We start from the raw sequence: 25,986 nt of genomic DNA, 5'->3' as shown, positions 1-25,986 counted from the left end.
TATCTTTGAGAAGGCTTTTGGAAACTTATTTAGAAAGCTGAAAAGTCCTTGAATACCAAGTGGTTTAACAAGAATTTTTTAATGAGTTAAGTGTAAAGGAATCAAAAACATATGAATTCTATTTTCTGTAAATAACACATGGTTTTGGAAACTGAAAATGTACTTGGAAAAAATGTTTCCTGTGCACTATTGAATTAAACTCTTGAAAAATAACGTCCCCCCCCAAACTGAGGCAAGTTTCATTTAGATTCTAGAGTACTCTCTGTCCACAATGAAAATATTGACCACAGCATATCTTACATGTTTGATTTTGTTAAGATAAAATTATTTAGGATGGTGTCCAATGTAGGAGGAGACTTCCTGGGTATTTCCACTTTCACGGTGGGTGGAATAAATCATTTTCTTTTTGGACAAAAGAGAAAGCAGTTGTTTACGTCAACATAAATTGTTCATAGAAGAGCAATTCTAGGACCTCAGACATGAGAACAGTGGGATGAGAGTGAATGGAGGAATGTGGTGAAATGTGAAATCACAATTTCCCAAGAAGAATAATTTATTTCATTGGAAAGGCAGGAGAACTAATCAGCTAAATTTTCACGAAGATATTAAAACCTTTCACTGACAATGCCAAGTAATATAAATGTCTTCAAATATTTTATTTATATTGTGCCTATAATTGCCTCTCTCTTTTCTTTTCTTTTTTTTTCTTTTCTGCCTCTCTCTTTTCTAAGAAGGAGATAGCTACCATATACAAGATCCAGATGAGGCAATCATATTTTTAATATTACCATTCTTTTTGAAACCATCCAATTCCTAATTCCATCTTTGGGTATTTGGAAGAGTTTCCACTCATTTGAAGTAGTTCATTGCCTTTTATAATTTGCAGTCCTCCTCTCCCCTAATGGCAAAACTGATACAGTTTGTTAGTTATAGAATGAAAAACATACAGATAAAGCTGCTGTAGAACAAAGCATATGTTTGTGCAGTAATGGACAAATGGACATTGATTAAAAGGACCAGAAGCACTTGCAGAAGGAAAGACATATAAATGGAACAGAATTGAGAGTCCAAAGACAAGCCCTCACATTTATAGTCACCTGATGTTCAACCAGTGTGCCAAGACAATTCAGTGGGGAAGGAACAGTCTTTCCAAAAATTATGCTGGGAGAACTAGTTATCTTAAGGCAAAAGAATGAAGTTGGACTCTTACCTTATACCACATACAAAGTTTAACTCAAAATAGATCAAAGACCTAACTGGGTCAAAGACCAACTCAAATTAATCAAAGCTAAACTAAAATTCTTAGCAGAAAACATAGGCCTAAATCTGCATCACCTTATATTTAGCAATGGTTTCTTAGATGTGACACCAAAAACATAAGCAACAAAAAAGAAAAAATAAAGTGGATTTCATCAATATTAAAAACTTCTGTGCTTAGGGGAGCCTGGGTGGCTCAGTTTGTCGAGCATCAGACTTTTGATTTTGGCTCAGGTTGTAATCTCCAGGTTGTGGGATCGAGCCCCATATTGGGCTCCACACTGAGCCTGCTTGTCCTCTCCCTCTGCTCCTCCCCCTGCTTGTGCTCTCTGTCTCTGTCTCTCTCAAATAGATAAATAAAATCTTAAAAAAAAAAAAAACAAACAACACTTCTGTGCTTAAAAGGACACCATCAAGAAAGTGAAAAGACAACACAAAGAATAGGAAAAAATACGCAAATCACATTTCTGAGGAGGTACTTCTAACTAAAATATTTAAAGAATTATTACACTCAATAATAAAAAGACAAATAACCCATCTTAAAAATTGACAAAATATCTAAACAGACATTTCTCCAAAGAAGATATACAAATAGCCAATAAGCACATGCAAAGGTGTTCAATATAGGGAAATGCAAATCCAAACCACAGTGAGATAACACTCCAAATTATTAGGATGGTTATAATAAAAAATAGAGATGATAGCAAGTATTAGCAAGGATGTGGATACATTGGAACCCTTATACACTACTGGTGGAAATGCAAAATGGTTTGACTTCTTTGGAAAACAATCCGGTCATTCTTCAAAAGTTTAAACACAGAGTTATCATACGGCCATACAGTTCGTTGATTCCACTACTGAATTATATCCAAGAAAAATGAAAACATATATCCACACAACACTTGTACATGAATGTTATAGCAGCATTATTATAACCAAAAAGTGGACACAACCCAATGGATAAATAAAATGTGGTATATCTGTACAATGAAATATTATTTGGCAATAAAAACAAATGAAGTTCTGATGCATGTTACAAAATATTACACTAAGTGAAAGAAGCAAGTCACAAAAGAACACATATTTTATTATTCATTGATACGAAATGTCTAGAACAGGCAAACTCATAGAAACAGAAAGAATAGTGGTTGCCTAGATGTGGGAGAGTTGAGGAAACTGAAAATATTCTAAAATTGATTGTGTTGATGGATGCACAATTCTATGACTATATTAAAAACTACTGAAATGTATACTTCAAGTGAGTGAATTGTGTGATATATGAATTATATCTTAATAAGGCTGTTCCCATCGCCTGCAAAAAAGAACCAGAAACGACTGATAAATAGAAATGCTGGGTGATTTTCACCTTAAAATATTTTTATATAACTTAGAGCTGAACTATATATGCATTGAATTTTAGGTTAAAGAGGTGAGAGAAGAAGGATAGATGGTCTCTAAAGTTCTGATTGTAATTGTCTTTTCTCTTTTTTTTGTATTTCTTTTTGTATTTCCCAATGCACTGGTTAGAATATGAAACTAATTCCAACATTAATTCCAACTGTCTTTTTGGTGTTGGAGATCCCGGGAACGGGACAAATTCCCTGCTGTCAGCTTACATTCTAGAAAGAGGGATAGAGTGGGGGTGGCAGGAGGGAATGGCCTCTACAAAGAAGTAATATTTGAACAGAGATCTAGATAACATAAAAAATCTGGAGGAAGAGGTATTAGGTGGAGGATGCAGAAATAAAAGCCTGAGTTGGGAGGAAGATTAGTTATCAGAGCAGTGGTTCTACAATGTAAGCATACACTGGAATCAACTGGAGATCTTGTTAAAACAGATTGCTGGCTCCATGCACAGACTGTCTTATTCCGAAAGCCTGGGAAAGGGCCCAAGAATTTGCATATCTAGCAAGTTCCCTAGTGGTGATGATGCCGCTGTTCTATGGACCACACTTTAAGAACCACTGTTAGGGGAACAGCAAAGAAACTTATGTGGCTAGAGAAATTTGAGTCATTGGGAGAATGGTATGCAAGAGTGTGCTGAAGTCAGCTTATACTAGCTCACAAGAGCCAAAACTGGGCCTCTCTCCCCAACCTTATATTCAGTGATGTTCCATTGTTAGCTCGATAGCCATGGTAGAACTATTTATACCTCAGAAACTGGCAAGTGCAACATATTAAGGATTCCATTACAAGTGATAGGAATGAGGTCATAAAGGTAGGCAGGTGTCAGAACTTAAAGGGTCTTGTACTTCATGACAAGGAATTTGGATTTAAGTAAAAGGGCAATGGGAAGCCTTTGATGAGGTGTGACCAAAGGAGAGATGTGATCTGATTTGTTTCTTAAATGGAATACCCCGGCTGCTGATAGGTGTGTAGATAGGGGTTATGGATGTACCCTTCAAATTCAATTTGTCCTTTACTGCAATTAGCTGCTCAACTAAAGGCTACATTTCTCAGCCTTCCTTGCAGCTCCAGTGGGTACGTACTTAAGTATATGCCAATAGAATGTGAGTAAAATGATGTGTGACATTTTTGAACGACTGGATAAAGAAGAAATCCTTACCCTGAATGTCCACCCTTTTCCCTTTCTGGAAGCCACAACCCAGACATAGCAGTGACCGAGTTTGGACCATGCCAATGATGATAATAACCAAGGAGATGGAGAAACAATGATTTAGAAGCAACCCTGGTCTCTGAATCACTGCAAGAGCAAAGCTCCCCATCAACCTATGAGAGAAAAAAAAAAAAAAAGTTTTTCTTTAAGCAATAAGCCATGGCCTTGTTGGGTCTCTGTTACAGTCATCTCATCTTAGCCTAACAGCAGGAGAAGTTAGAGTAGAAGCAGGGGGAAGACTTAGGAGACTACTGTTTTGTTTTTTAAAGATTTTATTTATTTATTTATTTAAGGGGGGAGAGAAAGAGAGCACCAGCAGGGGGAGGGGCAGAGGGGAGAGGGACAAGTAGACTCCTCACTGAGCGGGAAGCCTGACCCAGGGCTGGATCCCAGGACCCTGAGATGGCTTGAAGTAGGGTATGTGCCAGCTGGGCTATTTGCTCTCATTGCTCTCCCTTCCATTCCTCTGCTGTCTGGTCCCTGAAGAATGACTCCCTAGCAGCTGACTTCTGGCTGGCTTTAAGCACTCTCTGGAGATGGGAGGGCAGGAATGGGGGAAGACAAGTCATTTCTCTCTCTGTCTCTCAAACTGTACCTCAGGCAGGATCTCTGGCAGGGATGGAATGGCTCTGGCTTCTACCAAATGATATCACCATGGATCCAGCTTCTTCTGGGGGATCATGACCGCTTCTTCTGTCCTCCCAGCCTGGACATGGCAGCAGCTTCCAGGGTTGTCTCACCATCCCATTTGGCTTCTCACTTCTCACATCACTACTATAACCAATTTCCTGCATTAAATCCCCTCTGTTTTAAATTATTTCTCTTCTCGTGGGTGAGCCTGGACTGATACAGGGACAGGTGGTAAGTGAGTGAGAAGTGTTGGAATCAGGGCCTATTTCTAAGTAAAACAAGACAGGATTGGTGAGAGATTAGATATGGGGTATGAGGGAAGGGTTTAAAGATCAAAACAAAACACTTCCCAGCAACCTCCCCACCAACTGCTTCTCAGTCTTCCCACTCTCAGAAAACTAACACGATCATTTACTCAGTCTCAAAACAAAAATCTAGTCCTCATCCTTTATTTTTTGGATTCTTCATCTAGTCCTTCATAAAGTTTTACTCCAGCTTCTGTGGCATGTGGGGACTTGTCTGGAGTTATAAGTAACCAAATACACTTTACCATACCTGATCAAAAACCTTATACTGGAAACAGAGCCCAACTCAGGCATTACTGCTAATTTCAAAAATTCAAGTGAACTTCACAAAGACTATCCTTTGAGAAATAAACCAGAAACTGTATCTGGATTAGACAGCCTGGCCCCTGGACCATTGCCAAGACAGCTTTGGGGAGTGTAAGGATGTGCAGCAGCCAGGGCTTTGCTGGGTCTGTTGGGAGACCAGCGCAGGTTCAGAGAGGCTGAACACAGGAGCTAAAGCACGCTTGGAAGATGTTAGGCAAGTGAAAAGTAATCACCAGTTACAAGGGGGCTCAGAAAAGTCTCGATTTTCCCTTGAATTGAGACTACTGAGGATAAACGCAATCTCTGGGAGGGAGAAAGCCTTCTGTATTTATTAGCTGTGTTATCTAGGATAATGTTGGTAACCTCTCTAAGCTTCAGTTTGCTAATGTGTCAAAAACAGGAAAAGCATTACCTACCCTGCAAGATTGTTGTATTAAATCATGTGGTAGGCCTTAGAACGTGGCACATAGCATGTCTTCTTACTCTTTTTTCTTCTCATCCCTTTCATTTATCTCATGCAGGTACCATTGCAGACTAGTTTAACTATAACTATCTGTAACTTAATATAATCTCAGTTAATGACTACTGATCTTCTACATATATGGCCCCCAGATCAAATGTATGCCATGGTTTGATTCATAATTAAGATAAAATGTTTTCTTTGCAAAATTGTTTGCGAAGAGACTATCTGTGAGTAATGGAATAGGGTGCAAAAGTTTTGGGAAGAAAGGCAAAACATCGTTATTATCTTTGTTACACGCAAGACTAGCAGTTGCAAAGTAAGGACCATGGTCTCATAAGAAGCTCTTCCCTCATGAACACCACTGTTTTGTTTTTCTCGACCTACTGGATTGTACAAAAAAGTGGTAATGTGTACTATGGACAACTCATATTTACTGGCGTCATGATAAGTTTTCTTAAGACAGTTCATAAATTTGACTTTAAAATATTCCTTATACAAAAACTTTAATTCTCCAATTTATGAAGACATTCTAGACAAAGACCAATTGAAAAAGATAACTCAAAATGATGAGAACAGTGTGGTTTTGTTTTATTTCTTCTATTTTCTGACATTTAAAAAAATTTATAGTAATAAGAAATCATTAATTTTTCTTTTGCAAAGAAATTAAGTTCCAAAACATCAAACATGCTGCTTGTATGATTACTGAATTCTCTCTACTCAAGAGCTGGCCAGTTCTTTCTGTTTACAGTTAAAATGAAAATATTGAAATGAGTTACTTTCCTACATAAGTGGGTGTAATGGTTAATTTTATGTGCCATCCTGGCGAGGCCACAGTACTCAGATATTTGGTCAAACCCCAGTTTAGATGTCCTTTGAAGAGATTTTTTAGATGAGATAAACATTTAAATCAGTTGACTTGGAGTTAACACAAATCACCCTCCAAAATGTGTGTGGGTCTTATCCAACCAATTGAAGACCTTATAACAAAAAGACTGAGGCTCCCCCACAGAGAAGGGAATTCTGCCTCCAGAATGCTTTCTCAGACAGCTTTCAGACTCCAGCGGCAACATCTACCCTTCTCTGGGTCTCCAGCTTGCTGGCCTGCCCGGCAGAGTTCAGACTTTCCAGGCCCACAGTCATATGAGATAATTCTTTAAAATAATAATTCAATCTCTTTCCCTCTCAATCTCTCTCTCTTTCTCTATATGTGTGTGTATGTGTATATATGTATATATATGCAATATATATGTATGCATGTATATATAGCAATATATTTATTATATTGTATTGTATTATATATATTTTATATGTATTCAGTTTCTCTGGAAAACCCTAATACAGTGGGAAACACTAAACCAAGCATCAAAGTAGCAAAAAGATAATGTTTTACCAGATACAGATAATGTTCACCAGATAAAACATTTTTAAAACTTGTAACAATTCTTATTTTATTCTTAATTTGCCTTTGATATTCTATATCAAAATGCCACCACATTTTTTCCCACAAGGACTGTTAGCTCAAAAATTGGACTAATGTGAAAATCTCCTCATCTTCCTTTTGCACTTTCTAACGGCTTAGTTGAGATACACTACCATACATATCATCCATTTAGTATACAATTCACCCATGCATATAAGGTCAATTAATTTATGACAAAAGAACCACATACAATGGGGAAAGTACAATCTCCTCAATAAATGGTGTGGGGAAACCAGACAGCAACATGCAAAAAAATGAAGCTGGACTTAACACCTTCCACAAATAACTCAAAATGGATTAAAGATTTAAACATAAGACCCGAAACCATAAAATTACTAAAAGAAAACATAGGCAGTAAACTCCCTGACATTGGTCTTGGTGATGATTTTTTGGATTCGACACTAAAAGCAAAGGTAAACAAAAACAAAACAAGGGGGACTACATAAAACTAAAAACCTTCTACGCAGCAAAGGAAACCACCAACAGAATGAAAAGGTAATGAGCAAATGAGAGAGGATATTTGAAATATCTGATATTTGATAAGGGGTTAATATTCATAATATTTAAAGAATTCATACAACTCAATAGCTAAAAAATAAACAATCTGACTTAAAAATGGGCAGAGGATCTGAATAGACATTTTTCCAAAGAAGACATACAGATGACCAACAGACACATGAAAAGATGCTCAACAAAACTAATCATCTGGAAAATGCAAATCAAAACCATAATGATATCTCACCTCACATCTGTTAGAATGGCTTTGATCAAAAAAACAAGAAATAACAAGTGTTGGTGAGGATGTGAAGAAAAGGGAAACCTCATGTAATATAAATTGGTGCAACCACTAGGGAAAACAATATGGAGGTTCCTCAAAAAATTACAAATAGATGTACCACATGATCCAGCAATTACACTTTCGGATATTTATCCAAAGAAAACAAACAAACAAAAAACTAATTTGAAAAGATATTAGTTCATTGCAGCATTATTTATAATAGCCAAGACATACAAACAATCTAAATGTCCATCAACTAATAAATAAAATTTCTCATCTATGTACATGAATATCATTCAGCTATTTAAAAAACCAAATCTTGCCATTTGCAATACCATGGATGGAACTTGAGGGCATTATGCTAAGTGAATAAGTGAGACAGAAGAATATAAATACTGTATGATCTCACTTACACGTGGAATCCAAAAACAAAACAAAGGGTGCCTGGGTGGCACAGTCAGTTAAGTGTCTGACTCTTGGTTTTGGCTCAGGTCATGATCTCAGGGTCATAAGATTGAGCCCTGCATTCAGCTCCGTGTCCAACAGGGAGTCTGCTTATGACTCTCCCTCTCTCTCTGCCCCTCCCCCAATCTCTCTCTCAGTAAAATAAAATAAATAAATCTTTAAAAAATATAAAAATAAAACAAAAGACTGAGCTCATGGATAGAGAGAATGGATTGGTGGTTGTCTGAGGCAGGGGATGGGGTAGGCAAAACGGGTAAAGGGGCTCAAAAGGTACAAATTTCCAGTTATAAAATGAATAAGTCACGGGAATGTAATATACAGCATGGTGATTATAGTTGATAATACTGTATTACATATCTGGAAGTAACCGGGAGAGGGCTCTTGAAAGTTCTCATCACAAGAAAACAAATTTATAATTATGTATGGTGACAGATATTAACTGCCTTTATCATTTTGCAATATATACAAGTACAGAATCATTACAATGTACACCCAAAATTAATCTAATGTTATGTCAATTTATGCCTTAATAAACATTTTTATAGTATGTAATCCAATTATTTTTAGCATATTCAGAGTTGTGCAGCCATCACCACAATCAATTTTAGAACATTTTCATTGCCCCAAAAGGAAATCTCATATCCTTTAGTAGTCATTCCCATCCTGCTTCCCAGTGCTCAGCCTTAGGGAAACATTAAGCTACCTTTTGTCTGTATGGATTTGCCTATTCTGACATTCTGTATAAAAGCAGCATACTGTATGTGGTGACTTGTGACTGGTTTCTTTCACTTAGCATAACGCTTTCAAGGTTCACCCATGGTGTAGCAGGTACCAGTGCTTCATTTCTTTTTATTCCTAAAGGACATTCTATTGTGAGGCTATACCACATTTTATTTATTCATTCCACTAGTTGATAGACATTGGGCTGTTTCCATTTTTTGGATATTATCATTTGTCTTTGTCTTGATCTTAGTACCAAAATGTGAAATGACTAAACGATAAGAAGAAAAGTATTCAATTCTGGAAAAGTTCTCTATTAGATGACTGACCAGTGAATAAATGAGTTCTCAGAACACTGTATTCAGCATATTCATGATTCCTATTAACTAATCATTTCCAAAGTCATAACTATTAATTAAATGTCCTTCAAAATATTTTCTTATTAAAAGTATTTGTGCCTAAGAGCTTCTGTTTATGAGACAAGAAATTGAAATGACTGTCTTGGCAATGTAACTCCGTTGTATAAGCCAAGGGATTAAGAGTACTTTTGAGAAGAAGTAACTATGTGTTCTCTGTGGCTTTGGAAATGATGTCAATTTATATATAATGTATGGATGATTTTATTATATATAGCCATATGAGAGTGTCAGAGAATGTCAATCAAAACAGCATTTTTATCAGGAGATAGTTTCCAATTCACAATTTTTTAAAAAATTAGAATCCATGCTGGTCTTCAATGTTCACATTTCTCCATCAACTTAATTTTTAAAATCCATTTCTAAAAACGAAATGACTAATAATTCTGACTTTGAGCAACAACTATCCATGCAAGCCTGGTATAGGAAAGCTTAAATCTAATCATAACATCACTCTTCATATAATATAAGTGCTGTTGATGTTGCAAAATCTCAAGGTGGTACTCTTTAATTACCCTTAAACTAGCTGCTATATTCAGTATTGCTTCACAGGATATAAAAAGAACAGTAGCTAAGCTTGCATAGAGGAGAGGTATGCTCTAGAAAGAACAATAACGTCAACTGGACTTAGTGTGGAATGCAAGGCTTAAAAATTCCATGGGGCGCCTGGGTGGCACAGCGGTTAAGCATCTGCCTTCGGCTCAGGGCGTGATCCCGGCGTTATGGGATCGAGCCCCACGTCAGGCTCCTCGGCTGTGAGCCTGCTTCTTCCTCTCCCACTCCCCCTGCTTGTGTTCCCTCTCTTGCTGGCTGTCTCTATCTCTGTCTAATAAATAAATAAATAATCTTTAAAAAAAAAAAATTCCATAAAGTAGAGAAGGAAAGCAGGAATTTACTTATAGTCATCTTAAAAGAGTTTGTCTTCTCACCGGGATGTGCTCACATATGAAACTTTAGTTTTGATTTGCCTATAGGTAGGTTTATATAATTTTAACTATTAATAAAATGTGAGTAACAATTTGACTTGCATTCTTTTTTTTTTTACTTTTTTTTTTTAAGATTTATTTATTTACTTGAGAGGGACAGAGAGAGGGGAGTAGCAGAGGGAGAGAGAGAATCCCAAGCAGACCACCGCTGAGCATGGAGCCCAACTCAGGGCTCAGTCCCATGACTCTGAGACTATGACCTGAGCTGCAATCAAGAGTTGGGTGCCCAAATGGCTGAGCCACCCAGGTACCCCTTAATTTGCATTCTTCTTACACAAGTCCAGCTAGATCAAATTGTTAAATGGGCAGTGTTCATGTTGGTCTTCAGCCTTTATCTTGGATGTTCCTTTATTTCTATTTCCTCTATTTCCTTTCTCAGCATTCCTTCCACTAGAAACAACTTCTTAAAAGTGATTTACACAAAGATGTCAATGATGACTTATTTTTAAAGAAAAACAGGCATTTGAAAAGAGCCCATAGCAACACAAAGGAATAAATTGCTACCAATGGAATTTCACATATACATGCAGATCAAAGAGGTATATTTCATGGGCTTCCTGAATCCACGCTTTTTTTTTTTCCCACAGTAAAGCACTCCTGCTATAGACCCTAGACACAAAAAATGACTTGCAAAACTGCATAATGAGTGCATTTAGCTGAAGGAAGGGGAGTTCTTAAATCACAATCCCAATATCAGCCAGGAACAGCTATTTTCATTCATACTTGAAGATTGTTGGAATGATTGGGTGATAGAAAAGACACTGATGATTCTGATCATTGAATCAGAGGACATAAAGATAATTGCATGTAACATACAAAACTATGAATGACCCATTTCAGACCCCCTTCTCTGACATATTTTTTTGTGTTCTACTTTCTTATCATAATGCTCTTGATTGCAATTGTCAGCTGGGGCTCCTTGGTTCAAATATCCACAATATTACCTGAAAGGATTCTCTAACTTGGAGGTTTACAAAAACAATAAAACAACAACAAGACAAAACAAAACACCCAAGCAAAACAATAAAACATTTATTTGAGAATGACTTATCCTAAACTACAGAAGAAGAATTAGATATAGATTTCCAGTTTGATAATAATGGAGTAAAACTGGCCTTTCCTCCTTCTCCTTTAGGAAATCACCCAAAAGAAGAATGAGGAAGAGAAATGCAAGGTAGGTGACATATGAAGCCTTAAGCCACAGATAGATAGAAGGGCTGCCAAAAGCAGTGAAGATCAAACAGGATGTGGGAGGAAGCTGAGGGAGGACTGTGAATGCAAATCCCTCAGAGAGCTGGCAATACCCCAAGAAGAAGAGCATGCCCAAGATACAGAGCTAAAATCTTCAAGTGTCCTAACAGGGACAGGGAGCGTGGGGGTAGTGATGAAGCATCCATACACTAGTTTGATTTCGGAGAAGCAGAGGTAATAGCACTGAGCAAGGATATGACTGATAAGCCATTTTTTAAGAAACTTTCTGTTGGTGAGGCAGAGGATTGAAAAGACTGAATGATGTGAGTCTTAAACCTGCCTCTCTCTGTTGGCCAGGGAGAGGTAAACAGTTAAATGGACTCTCACATTTAACTAAGGGCTCTAGGGAGAATGCTGCTAGCCTTGGACATAGCTTTAGCATCTCCAACATATGATCCATTAGCAAGTAGCCGGTCAAGGAAGCCCACTTATCAATTTGAAAAACTGAAAATAAACCATCCGGGGTCTATATAAAAATATCACAAGAAAAGAGGAGAAAAGGATCAAGAATACAAATGCAGATGAACATTGATCAAAGCAGTATTTCCATGAAACGGATGAAAATGTTTATCGAATGTTTTGTCATGGATTTAAACAGTTAATGAAACAATTCACCAGTAAACAAGAGCTCATGCATACAAGCAATGTATTTAAAAGCCTTGAAAATGGAAGGAGAGAAAATCAATGACACCAAAAACTGGTTCTTTGAAAAGATCAATAAAAGTGTAAATCCCCTAGCCAGCCTAACTAAGAAAAAAAGAGAGTTGATAAAAATTACTATCAGAAATGAGAGAGGAAACATTGCTACAGATCCCATAGACATGAAGAGGATAACAAAGGAAGACTATAAACAAGTCTACTCCCACAAATCTGATAACCTAAATGAAATGGACAAATTTCTTGAAAGACACAATCTGCAAAAACTGACAAAAGAAGAAATAAATTGTCTGAACAGGCCTATATCTATTAAAGAAATTGAATCAATAATCAATAACCTTCTAAAACAGAAAGCATGAGGCCCAAGTGGGTTCACTGGTGAATTCCACCAAACGTTTAAGGAAAATATCATACCGATTTTTGACAATCTCCTTCAGGGGATAAAAACAGAAGGAATACTTCCTGACTCATTCTATGAGGCCACCAGTACCTCAATATCAAAACCAGACACAAACATCACAAGAAAATACAGAACAATATCTCTGATGAACATAGATGCAAAAATCCTTAACAAAATATTAGCAAATAAAATCCAACATTGTATAAAAAGAATTATATACCATAACCAAGTAGGATTTTTTCCAGGTATACAAGGATGATTCTAATTTTGAAAGTCAATTAATGTGCTCCATCACATCGACAAGCTAAAAAAGAAAAAGCACATGATTATATCAATAGATGCAGAAAAAGCATTTGACAAAACCCAGACCCATTTGTGATAAAAATTCAGTAAAACAAAAGTAAAGGGGAACTTCCTCAACTTGGTAAAAAAATATCTACCAAAAAACCCACAGATAACATCATATTTCATGGTGAAAAACTAGCTTTCCCACTAAAATCTGGAACAAGGCAAGCAAGTCCCCTCTCACCACTCCTTTTCAATATTATACTGGGAGTCTTAATTAATGTAATAAGACAAGAATAGGGAATTAAAAGTCTACAGATTGGGAAGGAAGAAATAAAACTGTCTTTGTTTGCAGGTGACTATGATTGTCTATGTAGATAATCCAAAAGAATCAACAAAAACTCCTAGAACTAGTGAAAAATTATAGTGCAGTTTTAGGATATAACATTAATATACAAAAGTTGATTGTTTTCCTATAGCCCAGCAATGAATAAGTGGAATTTGAATTTAAAAACACAGTACTGTGTTTTAGTAACTCTCCAAAATGAAATACTTAGGTATAAATCTAACAAAATGTGTACAAGATCTATTTAAGGAAAACTACAAAACTCTGATGAAAAAAAAATCAAAGAAAAAGTAAGTAAACAGAGAAATAGTACCTATTCAATATTGAGGAAAACTCAACATTGTCAAGATGTCAGTTCTTCTCAACTTGACCTATAGATTCAATGCAATCTCAATCAAAATCCCAGCAAATTATATTTTGGATATAAACAAATTGATCCTAAAGTTTATATGGAGAGACCAGACTCAGAATATTGAGTCAACACAATATTGAAAGAGAAGAACAAAGAAGAGGACTGACACTACCAGACTTCAGTACTTACTGTAAAGCTATTGGTGAAAGAATACACAAAAAAAAAAAAGGAGAATCAATAGACAGCCCAGGAGTAGACCCACATAAATATAGTCAACTGATCTTTGATTAAGGACCAGAGGCAATAAATGAAGCAAAGACCATCTTTTCAACTAATGGTGCTGAGACAGCTGGACATCCATATGCAAAACCATGAATCTAGACATAAAAACTAGCAAAAATGAACTCAAAATGGGTCATATATCTAGATGTAAAATGGAAAACTATGAAACGTATATACAAGTAGAAGAGAGTATAGGAGAAAACCTAGATGACTGTGGGTATGACAATGACTTTAGACACAACACCAAAGGCACAATATATGAAAGAAATAATTGATAAGCTGAACTTCATTAAAATTTAAAACTTCTGCTCCTCAAAGCACAATGTCGAGAGAATGAGAAAACAAGCTACAGACTAAGAGAAAAATATTTGCAAAAGACATATTTGAGATAGAACTATTCAAAATATATAAAGGACTCTTAAAACTCAACAAGGAGAAAACAATCAACCTGATTTTAAAATGTGCTAAAGACCTTAACAGACACATCACCAAAAAAGTTATACAGATGGCAAATAAGCATATGAAAAGAAGCTCCACACCTAGTCATCAGAGAATGCAAATTAAAATAACAATGAGATGCCACCGCATACCTTCCAGTGGCCAAAATCCTGACCACTGACAACACCAAATGTCTGCAAGGAAGGAGAGCAACAGGAAATCTCATTAATTGCTAGTAGAAATGCAAACTGGTACCCCAACTTTGGAAGACAGTTTGGCAGTTTCTTGCAAAACTAAACATACTTTTATCATATGATCCAGCAATCATGTTCCTTGGTATTTACTCAAACAAGCTGAAAGCTTACGTCCACACAAAAACCTGCACATGGATGTTTACAGCATCTTCATTTATAATTGCCCAAACTTGAAAGCAACCAAGATGTCTTTTAGTAGGTGAATGGTTAAATATACTGTGGTACATCCAGACAATGGAATTTTATTCAGCACTAAAAGGAAATGAGCTATCAAGCCATGAAAAGACATGCAGGAAATTTAAATGCATATTACTGAGTACAAGAAACCAATCTGAGAAGGCCACACACTATATGATTCCAAGCATATAACATTCTAAAAAAGGCAAAACTGTGGAGACGATAAAAAGATCAGTGTTTGCCAAGGGTTTGGGCAGAAAGAAGATGAATAGGTGGAACACAGAGGATTTTTAGGGCAGTGAAAATACTGTGTAAGATACCATAATGATGGATACACGTCTTTATAGATTTTTCCAAACCCAGAGGATGTACAACACCAAAAGTGAACCCAAATGTAAACTGGTGATTATGATGTGTCAATGTAGATGTATCAATTGTAACAAATGTACCACTGGTGGGGGATGTTGATAATGGGGGAGGCTATGCCTGTGTGGGGGCAGGGAGTTTACGGGAAAGCTCTGTACCTTCCTCTTAACTTTGCTGTGAACCTAAAACTGATCTAAAAATGAAAAAGTCATTAACAACAAAAAAAAAAGAGGACATTCTGACATACGCAGCAACATGGGTGAAATTTGAAAACATTATGCTAAGCAAAATAAGCCAGTCACCAAAAGACAAATATTTTTTATTCCACTTATATGAGGTGTTTAGAGTAGTCGAACTCATAGGGACAGAAAATAGAATGATGGTGGCCAGGGGCTGGCGGTTGAGGTTAGGAATCATAAGTTAGTATTTATTTATTTATTATTATTATTTTTTAAATATTTCCCTCAGCTTTATTAAACTTTAGACAGGCTTCTTCCTTTTTTTTTTTCTTTAAAGATTTTATTTATTTACTTGACCGAGAGAGAAAGAGAGAGAGTAGCAGAAGGAGAGGGAGAAGCAGACTCCCCGTTGAGCAGGGAGCCCGACGTGGGGATCCATCTCAGGACCCTGGGATCACGACCTGAGCCAAAGGCAGGCGCTCAACTGACTGAGCCACCCAGAAGTTAGTATTTAATAAGTACCTAGCTGGGAAAGACAAAAAAGTTCTGGGGTTGAATGGTGCTGATGGTAGCACAACCATGTAAATGCATGTAACACCACAGAAACATTCACTTACAAGTGGTTAAAGTGGTAAATTTTGCACTAAAGTGGTAAATGTATATTTTATTACAATATATATTTTTTTAATTAACGGAGAGCAAAAGGCAGGGGTATAAGGCTCAGGAAGCTAGAGACTAGTAAAGGAACAAAACACAAGCCGGCAGATCTCTTGGGGGAACCGTAGTTTAAAAAATAACAGAAATAGAGCAAAAACTGGAAGTAGCCCAGGGGAGACTAGATGCTGACAAGAATGCAAAAAGGAACATAAGAGGTGAAATACGAGAAAAGCAAACAAAATAAGCAAAAATAAATAGCATTTAAAACAATTAGAGATAAAATGATACCTAGGGAAGACAGGCAAGGGAGGTCGAACATACATTTACCTGAAATCCCTATACAATGGATCAGAACAAATATCTGAAATATAATTAAAGAAAACGTTCATTTTGAAAGGGCATTTCAGGCCTTGGGAAAAACCGACACATAATGGTCAACACAGATAGATCCTTATACCATTGCTGAATTTTGAATCTTTTGGGCCATCAGGCAAAAACAACGAGTCATCTATGAAGGATGAAAAACAAAATAGGCTGACATCAGTCTTCTCTACAACAATATGCAGTTCTAGAAAACTGGAGAAATGCCTCTAAAAGCCTTAAGGAAAGAAAGTGTGACCCAAGAAGTTTATATCATCCAAGTTGTTATTCAAAGATAAAGGCAACAAATAATTTTTAATATTTAGGAACTCCGTGGATATATTGGAAAAAAAATATTTGCAATTCATATCACAAAGTGCCAATTTTTTTGTCTATAAAGAATCTTATTTTTAACTATAAATATAACAGCTATATGCTAACAATTTGGAAAACTTAGACAACATGAACAATGTATTGTATATGTTTCTTGAAAACATACATATACCATATGTCATGTGACTGAAGACGAAGCTAAATCTTGAATAGTCCCACAACTCTTCAATATATTGAAGCAGTTGCTAAAAATCTTCCCACAAAGGTAAGATTAGGTAATACAGGTAGTTATAGGGATGTATTTTTCTGATGGTCAGGAGAAAGGTCAGGGCTAATACCCATCAATACGTTATCAGAGAACATGTAAAACAGAAACACAACTATAAGAACTATTAAAAATTTTTAAAATAAAAGTAACAATACCCTGAATATGCATATCAACGAAAACTGCTGCTGTTCTCAAAGGCCCAACTGGCAAATTACCCAACCCATCACATCATATGCTGATGTGCCAGGGCTATTCTTTGAGGCAGGTTGCCTCTGTCAGACCAATCATAAACCACTGCTTCTCACTTCTGCCAGGAAGGAAGAACGCCTTCCCTCACTGCATAGAGGCAGGGGGCATTTATGGAAATAAATGAATTGCGACATAGAAAATAAGGAAATGCAGTAGAAAGGAGACATTTGTAAAGTTTGGGGGCATTGAAAGTACTATTACCAGACACTTCTAGATTTTTTTGTTTTATGGGAAAGGGAAATTATCCCACTTTCCCCATTTCGAGTATATATTACATATATTTTCAAAGCTCATCCCTCATCTTTATTTCTAATAGGGCTCAATTATCAGCCATCATTTCTAGGATACAGGATGAAGTTTAGCGGCTGACCTAGCTACACAAACAAAGGGAGCTCAAGCCTCTTTCTACAAGTGACTATCTCTTCCTTTAGAAGCAGCATTACAAAAAGTAACCTCACTGAATTACTTGAACAAACTTCAAAAGGAACTTCAACCACTTGTCAGAATATAAGCCAGAAGCTCTTTTGTCTGAATCAAATATCAACCAACTAAATACATTCTCTCACATGGACAGCAACTAGATTCATTTTGGCCTAAAGTAAAGAGAATTAAATAAGAAGAAAAAATAAATTTAAAAGATCCATAGGTAAACCAGTAACCCTTCAGTAACCCTGAAGACAAATGGGCAAAGAATGTGAAGAGTTCACATAAAAGGAAATATAAATGGATCTAAAACATATCTGAAAAATGTTCAATCTCATAATGAGAAAGGCGAATTAAAATTAAACTGAAATATCATAGGTAACCCATCAAATTGGAAAAGATCACAAAGCTTGGTAACACTGCATTAGTGAGAGTGTGTTAAAGGAGTTTTCATACATTGCTGATAGGAACATAAATTAGCACAACCTCTGTGTACGGTAAATCAGCAACATTTATCAAAATTATAAGCATACATACTCTTAGAGTCAGTAATTCTACCTCTAGGAATTTATGCTATCAATTTTTCACATATGTACAAAATGACTTACATACAGTACAAGTCATTACAGTATTATCTGTAATGGCAAAAGATGAGAAACAACTTAAATGTCCATCAATGTGGAGCTGGTCAAATAAATTATGATGCATCCATTCAATGCAATACTCTGCTGCTGAAGAAAAATGAGTAAACCCCATTATCGATACAGAATTAGTTCCAAGATGTAAAGTGAAAAAAGCAAATTTCAGAATATACAGAATGTTATCATTTGTATGAAAATTGTATGTACATTTGCTCATATATGCACTGAAGGATGTATAAGATAGTGGTAATATTCGTTGCTTTTGAGGAGGGGGAATTAGTTGACTGGACAGGAGTTAAAGAGAACTTACTACATACTCCTGTACTTGGGTAATTTTGAAATGTGAACTCATTACAAAGAAAGAAAGAAGGGAGAGAGGCAGGGAAAATGAACAAATGAATGAAGGAAGGAAGGAAATGTGTGATTCTGTTTATGTCTATGTTTCCTGGGGAATTTGTGATTCCTCTTAGCCAGGAGTGGCTAAGGGAAGTGTCCTGGGCTGCCTTCTCTTTTACCAACCTAATGTTGGGTTATTAATCACCTTTCTTCTGAGTCGTACTTTATTTATATTCCCATGATAGTCTGAGTCAGACGAGTATCTCCTTGCATCAGGACTTTAAAGATTTCAAGTAGTTCTCATGCGTATTCATATGCAAACACCAAAAATTAATATTTTAAACAGAAGTCTTTATAAAGCTCTAACTATACCTGATTTTTAATTCCAAGAACTTAAAGAGGTTTCCTTCTATTTGTTGTAGAGTCTGCCAGATTAGGAATACTTCCCTGCTCTGGGACAAGCCGTATTTTAATTCTTTTATAACAATGAGACAAATTCAGGACTCCAAAAAACAGAAACTGGTCAAAAGTGATTAACATACCCTTTTATTTTCTGTCAAATCTAATGTCCAAACAATAATTATATTTAGCCATACTCTTTCCAGTTGTTTGCTTAAAGGGGGAAAACTTTCATTGTCCAAGCACCCCTGAGCCCTGAGTTTATGTGGCTTGTTCATGACTGGAAGGGGACTATAGAGGGGGTATCAGAAGCCTACAGGTAATCCCCACACGATATTTCCAGGTTATTGCTCTAGCAAATTGGAGGGATATCCTGACCCTGTACATTTTTAAAAGTATAATCTTTCATGAGGTAGAGATTGTAGCCTTCTAATGAAATTTACTTAAAATCTCCTGATACCCTGTTCAGCCTCCACCAATGGCCAAGTCCCATTAGACCTGTCCATGCTAAAGCCTATTTGATATTAAAACAAGGGGAAAGGTCTCTGCCTAAGTAGATTAGGGAGACAAAAATCTAGCAAGCCAGATTTCTAAACAAGGGGACTTTAAGCATGGAATTTGCATATATTATCTATTCTTCCTCCATGCAAACATGCAGCTATTGCTCAGTGAACTTTGGCCTACCATGCTTAAAAACAATGGTTATAACATTAGTATCCCCCTTTCCATGGCAGCTGCCAGAGGAATTTCAGGCTCCATTGGGATTTTCACATAATTCCCTCTCAACATTCTCCAGTATCCTTTCTTTAAAATGCCACTCAGAACTCTATAAGTGGAATGGTTTCTTTTCCTCTGAGCAAGTTTCTGCTCTGTATAATCCACATCTTACCCTGTTGGTACTTTTCCCCTCTTATCTTAGCTTCTGGCAAAGAGTAACTTACAGGTCAAATTTAATTTGATAAAGGATTAAACACTGTAAAGAAGTAACAGAATCCATGTCATACCCTGTGTAACAATAGTAAGGGCACTCTATTCCACTTTGCTGCAGCCATAGAGGGTTTTGTGATTAAACAGTTTGAAGTGTGTTTGTGTTCTACAATTGGAATGCCTGTTCTTTGAGTCATATTGTTTACCACTTTGATTTAGTGCCTCTGTTCATCTATGTCCATGCCTGCATTTTACTTATGAAAAAGTGTAACTTATTATTGTCTCTTGTGGGCCTCAAAAATTTACTCAGTGGGGGTGAGACAGAGTGAGTGGTGTTCCTCTTTATTTTTTTAATTTAAATTCGATTGAGCTAACATATACTGTATTATTAGTTTCAGGGGTAGAATTTAGTGATTCATCAGTTGCAAATAATACCCAGGGCTCATTACATCAAGTACCCTCCTTAATGCCCATCACCCAGTTACCACATCCCCCCATCCACCTCGTTTTCCTGGATGAACACTTGGGAAAGCTTCATTCATCACTTTTCTGACCACTCTAAGGTACTAGAAAGATGGGTGTCCTTTTAAATACATGTGTGATCTCAGGTCAGAAATTAGAATGCTCATATTCAGAAATAATCACAATTCTTAACTTCATTTAATATGAACACCTGCTTTTCTTAAGCTAGAAAAAATATTTTATTTTATTTTTTATAGTAAAAATTAGTGATTTGTTTTATTATTTTTTAATAATAATATTTTTTATTATATCATGTTAGTCACCATACAGTACATCCCTGGTTTTTGATGCAAAGTTCGATGATTCATTAGTTGCGTATAAACCCAGTGCACCATGCAATACGTGCCCTCCTTACCACCCATCATATTTTAATAGCCTTTTCATAAAATTGTGGATATTCTTCGATATTAAGCCAAAACTCAACACTTAATAGTTTCATAATATTAGTTACAATATGGAATTTGAAACCATATAAATTCACATTCATACTGTTACATTGTAGTCCATTCGTTTATTTTGAAGTCTGAATGGATCTTTAACGCACGCATTGATCAGGTGGAGAATGTTAGAGCACTGAGTTATGTAGATTTTCAAATGTTGACATTTTTCTTTATATAATATCAAAAACCATATCAGTTACCAATATCACATCATCTCATTAGAAAAATCTTTAAATATTGGGAAGCTGCCAAGTTCATGGTGGTGGATACATTTTCCAAACTTCTAGTTTTTGGTTGAAGGTTCAAATTTTATTATCGGCAACAAATATTTTCAGTTATTTTCCTTACAATGACAGACTTGCTTCATTCATTTTTAAGAAAATATCACCCAAAATGCAAGTCTAACTAATCATAGGTTGTCTGTCTATCAGTTGTTCTTTCAAGTAAAAATGATGTTTGATTAAAAAACAAAACAAAAAAACAAAAACCCCTGCTAATTCAGATCACAACTCAAAAACTGCATAAGTGCTTTTCTTCAAAACAGGACAGCATCTTGAGGTGGAGAGCTCTCCCAGGATCATGGATCAAGATCTTTATCTCCAATATGAACTTTATTCCTTTTGCCTTTTCACTACTTGCTTTTTCTCTGTTAATGGATGGGAAGACAGTGCTCCTTAAGTCTGGCAACTATCACTGAATCTACTGCTAAGGCCATAGCTGCAACACTAAGGGGGTTTTAGATAACAAAATCGCTTTAGACTATTAATTGAACAAGGAGGAGTCTGTGCCATGGAAAATACCTTCTGTTATACCTGAATCAGTGTCCCTGGTATTGTAGCAAATACAAGAAATTAATAAACAACTCAACTGGCTAGAAGAGACTGGTACCCCATCAGGTACATTCTTTGATTTATTTGATACTAACTGGTTTGGTAATGGGGACCCTAGCTAAGGAGTATACTTCGGTCTCTTGGTATTACCTCCTAATGGCTAGCATTGTAGTTTCCCTAGTGCAATATGTCCTCTCAAAGGTCTTAAATATAAGTTCATAGCCATCAACAGTAGTTCACATGGTCCCATTGTGCTTGGAGAAACAGACACAAAATGAACAATGACAGGAACAGCAAAACCAATTCTTCTACAATCTGACATCATAATCGATGAGTTCCACAATGAAATGAACTTAACTCTGACGGTGACTGAAAGTGGCACTAATACTTTTGGTCAATCTATCACATATGAAAGGATTACCAATAGGGGAAATTGCTAAGCTAAACAAGGAGTCATTAGACTGATATAGCTCTAATGCCATGTAGGCCTACAAAAGCAAACCAAAGTCTAAGTCTGTAAATACCTCAAGGTTACAAAATCAAAATACAAAGGACAACCAATCATTCACAAATAGCCAACTAAGCTATACCTATAGTCAATTAATTTCCTTACTTTGCTTCCTCCTGTCTACAAAGTCTCTCCTTGAGCTCCTGACAGTAAAACTCTCCTAAACGCTTCTGGTTTGGTGCTGCCCAATTCCAATTGATTTTTGCTCAAACTCTTAAAAAACTTTTTTAAGAATGGAAAGCCCTCAGTTATGGAATGAGTAAGTCACAGGAATAAAAAGCAAAGCATAAGGAATATAGTCAATGCTGTTGTTATAGCAATGTAATGGGACAGATGGTAGCTATACTTGTGATGAACACAGCATAATGTATAAACTTGTCAGTCACTAGGTTGTACAACTGGAACAATGTAACATTGTGTGTCAATTATACTAAAAAAAGGGGGAATCCTAAGGGGAGAAGGAGCCCCTTACTCAGGGGACAAGCTGAGGACAATGAGGCAACTATATATATCCATATTCAGAAATAATCACAATTCTTTTTTTATTTTTTTGAGCAGGGGTGGGGGAGAGGCAGAGGAAGAAGGAAAGAGTGAGTGAGAATCTTTTTTTTTTTTTTTAAAGATTTTATTTATTTATTCGACAGAGAGATAGAGACAGCCAGCGAGAGAGAGAACACAAGCAGGGGGAGTGGGAGAGGAAGAAGCAGGCTCATAGCAGAAGAGCCTGATGTGGGGCTCGATCCCATAACGCTGGGATCACGCCCTGAGCTGAAGGCAGACGCTTAACCGCTGTGCCACCCAGGCGCCCCGAGTGAGTGAGAATCTTAAGCAGGCTCCATACCCAGTGCAGAACCTGACATGGGGCTTGATCTCACAATCCTGAGATTATGACCTGAGCTGAAATCAAGAGTCAGATGCTTAACTGACTGAGACACCCAGGCACTCCTGAAATAATCACAATTCTTAATTTAATTTAATGCCCATACCTACCTTTAATGCAAGGACCACTACACATATGCTTTATTAGTTTCCTGTTGCTGCTATCACAAATTAGCACAACTTAGTGGCTTAAAACAACACAAACTTATGATCTCACAGGGGTATAGGTCAGAAGTCCAACATACATTTCAACTGGCTAAAATCAAGGTGTTGGCAGGGCTATGTTCTTTTCTGGAGACCCTATGGAAGAATCTCTTTCCTTGCTTTTTTCAAGTTTTAGATGGTGTCTTTATCCCTTGGCATATGGTCCCTTTCTCCCATCTTCAAAACCAGTAATATCACGTCTCACTCTCCATTCTCCCTTCATCACATCTCTCTCTGACCACAGCTGGGAAAGGTTCTCTAATTGTAAGGACTTGTGATTAGATTGGGCCCACCTTAATAATCCAGGATAGTTACTCATCTCAAGGTCTGTAGCCTAATCATATCTGCGAAGTCCCTGTACCACTTATTCAAGCCAGCATCATCTCTCTACTGGATTATTGCAATAGCTTTATATCTGGTCTCCACTGTTATACTCTTGCCCACTATAGATAATTATCTTTGCAGCGAAATAAAAAATTGTGTTCAACACATTTCAAGTTTGATATACCTGTTAGACAATCAAGAGGATTCGAAGTTGTTATCCAATAGATAGATGAGTCTTCAATTCTGGAGCTCAGGGAGAGGTTTTGACTCGAGATATAAACTTAGGAGACATCACCATATAGATGGTCCTAAAATCACAGGGTTGGAACAGATAACCAAAGGAGTGAGTGTAGCTAGAGAACAGTCTGAGAAATGAGTCCTAGGCCATTTCAGCAAGAATGAATCAGCAAAGACTACTCATCTACCAGTGAAAATAGGAGGAAAACTAGGGGCTTGTGGCTTTTTGGAAGTCAAGTGAGGAAAGTATTTTAGGAAAAATAACCAGCTGTGTCAAATGCTGATAAAAAGTTGAACAATATAAAGACTGCCAATGGATTTGGCAAGACGAAAGTAGTGATTTTAACAAGATCAGTTTTAGAGGATGAGTAGGTACAAAAGCCCAATTGCAGTGTGTGGTAGCCATTGAGATATATGACTCAGGTCTCCTGCTACAGGGAGCATCATGGACTGAGAGCCCCAGCTGCCACCCCTGCAGAACCACCACTGGATTTGTGCTGAGACCAAGCTTTCTCCAGACTGCTCCCAACCAGTGATTGAAACTTGTGAGGTATTAGTACAGGCACACCTTTGTGGGAGGCAAGACTCCTCTAATGGGCAATTTTTTGCCTTAAGGACTTCCCATCAACATCGCCAAAACATTCCTGGAATTGTGCTGCACACTGAGATTCTTCATCCCTAATCCTCCTTCCTTCCCTCTCTCCTTTCACAGGCATCCGCCCCACATAATGGCTTAATGGCTCTTCCTAACTACTTCTGCTCCACATCCCCTCCTCTTATCATTAATTAGCATTTCCCCCAATAAATCTCTCACACATCTAATCCCATCTGGGTATCAATTATCAGAGTACTCAAACTAACACAGAGTAGTTTAGATAAAGAGTAGGGAGAGACAAATATGATAGGAGGAGCAAAAAAATTACACCTGGTGGGGAAAAATAAGGTCTAGGTTTATTGCTGTTGTTGTGATATTGTGTAGATAGGAGCTATTACAGATGTTTGTATATTCATCAGAATTATCCAAATAGACAAGGAGAAACTGATGATGTAGGAAACACAGAGAATGGAATCCAGTGCACAGAGAGGTTAGCCAGCTCCAGCATTTTCTCCTCTGTACCATCCCATAGTCAATTTAGCTCTTCAAAGCCTGAAAGACATCTTCCAGGGTAAAAGTACTTTATAAGGGACTTTAACACACATTATTTCATTTTATCCTCATAACTATACATGAATTGGTAGACACTAGCATCATATGCATAAAAGATAAGAAAACAGGGGAGCCCGGGTGGCTCAGGCAGTTAAGCATCCAACTCTTGATTTCAGCTCAGGTCATAATCTCAGGGCTGTGAGACTGAGCCCCATGTGGGCTCCACAGTCTCCCTTTGTCCCTCCCCACCCCCACCACTCACGCACTTGCGTGCACACGCTCTCTTGCTCTCTCTCCCTGTCTCAAAATAAATAAATAAATCTTTGGGGTGCCTGGGTGACTTAGACAGTTAAGCATCTGCATTCTGCTCAAGTCAGGATCCCAGAATCTTGGGATTGAGCCCCACGCCAGGCTCCCTGCTCTCCCTCTCCTTCCGCCCCTCCCCACTCATGCTCTCTCTCTAATAAATAATCTTTTAAAAATAAATTAAATAAATAAATAAATAAATCTTTTAAATCTTTTAAAAGATAAGAAAACTAAAATTCAAAAAGCTTAAGTGGATTTCAAAACTTTTGATGATTAGGAAAGAACAGAATTTAGACTTAAAATTTTGCCTTCTGGGGCACCTGGGTGGCTCAGTCGGTTAAGTGTCTGCCTTTGGCTCAGGTCATGATCCCAGGGTCCTGGGATCAAGCCCCACATCTGGCTCCCTGCTCGGCAGGGAGTCTGCTTCTCCCTCTCCCTCTGCCACTCTCCCTGCTTGTGTTCTCTCACTCTGTCTCTCTCATTCTATGTCAAATAAATAAATAAAATCTTTTTTTTTTTGCTTTCTGATTTCAAGTCCAGTATTAGACTGCTGCTCCTGAGAAAACAAGAGGTTGGACAGAGGCTA

At 37.1% G+C, this 25,986-nt stretch overlaps 1 long non-coding RNA gene across 2 annotated transcripts; it reads right to left on the bottom strand.

The window, feature by feature from the left end:
* Positions 1-1,984: 1,984 nt before the first annotated feature.
* On the bottom strand, positions 1,985-25,297 carry LOC117802363. 2 transcript variants are annotated; one of them, XR_004625615.1, is made up of 3 exons: positions 23,895-25,297; positions 4,470-4,772; positions 1,985-3,987 (listed from the first exon to the last, which is right to left on the bottom strand). It is a non-coding gene; the product is annotated as an uncharacterized LOC117802363 (long non-coding RNA). The 2 variants fall into 2 exon arrangements; XR_004625616.1 differs by lacking the exon at positions 23,895-25,297 and adding an exon at positions 12,952-13,483.
* Positions 25,298-25,986: the final 689 nt, after the last annotated feature.

The sequence above is a fragment of the Ailuropoda melanoleuca genome, chromosome 5 (genome assembly GCF_002007445.2).
Source record: "Ailuropoda melanoleuca isolate Jingjing chromosome 5, ASM200744v2, whole genome shotgun sequence".
NCBI classification, from domain to species: Eukaryota; Metazoa; Chordata; class Mammalia; order Carnivora; family Ursidae; genus Ailuropoda; species Ailuropoda melanoleuca.
This window is presented reverse-complemented; position numbering and strand designations above follow the sequence as displayed.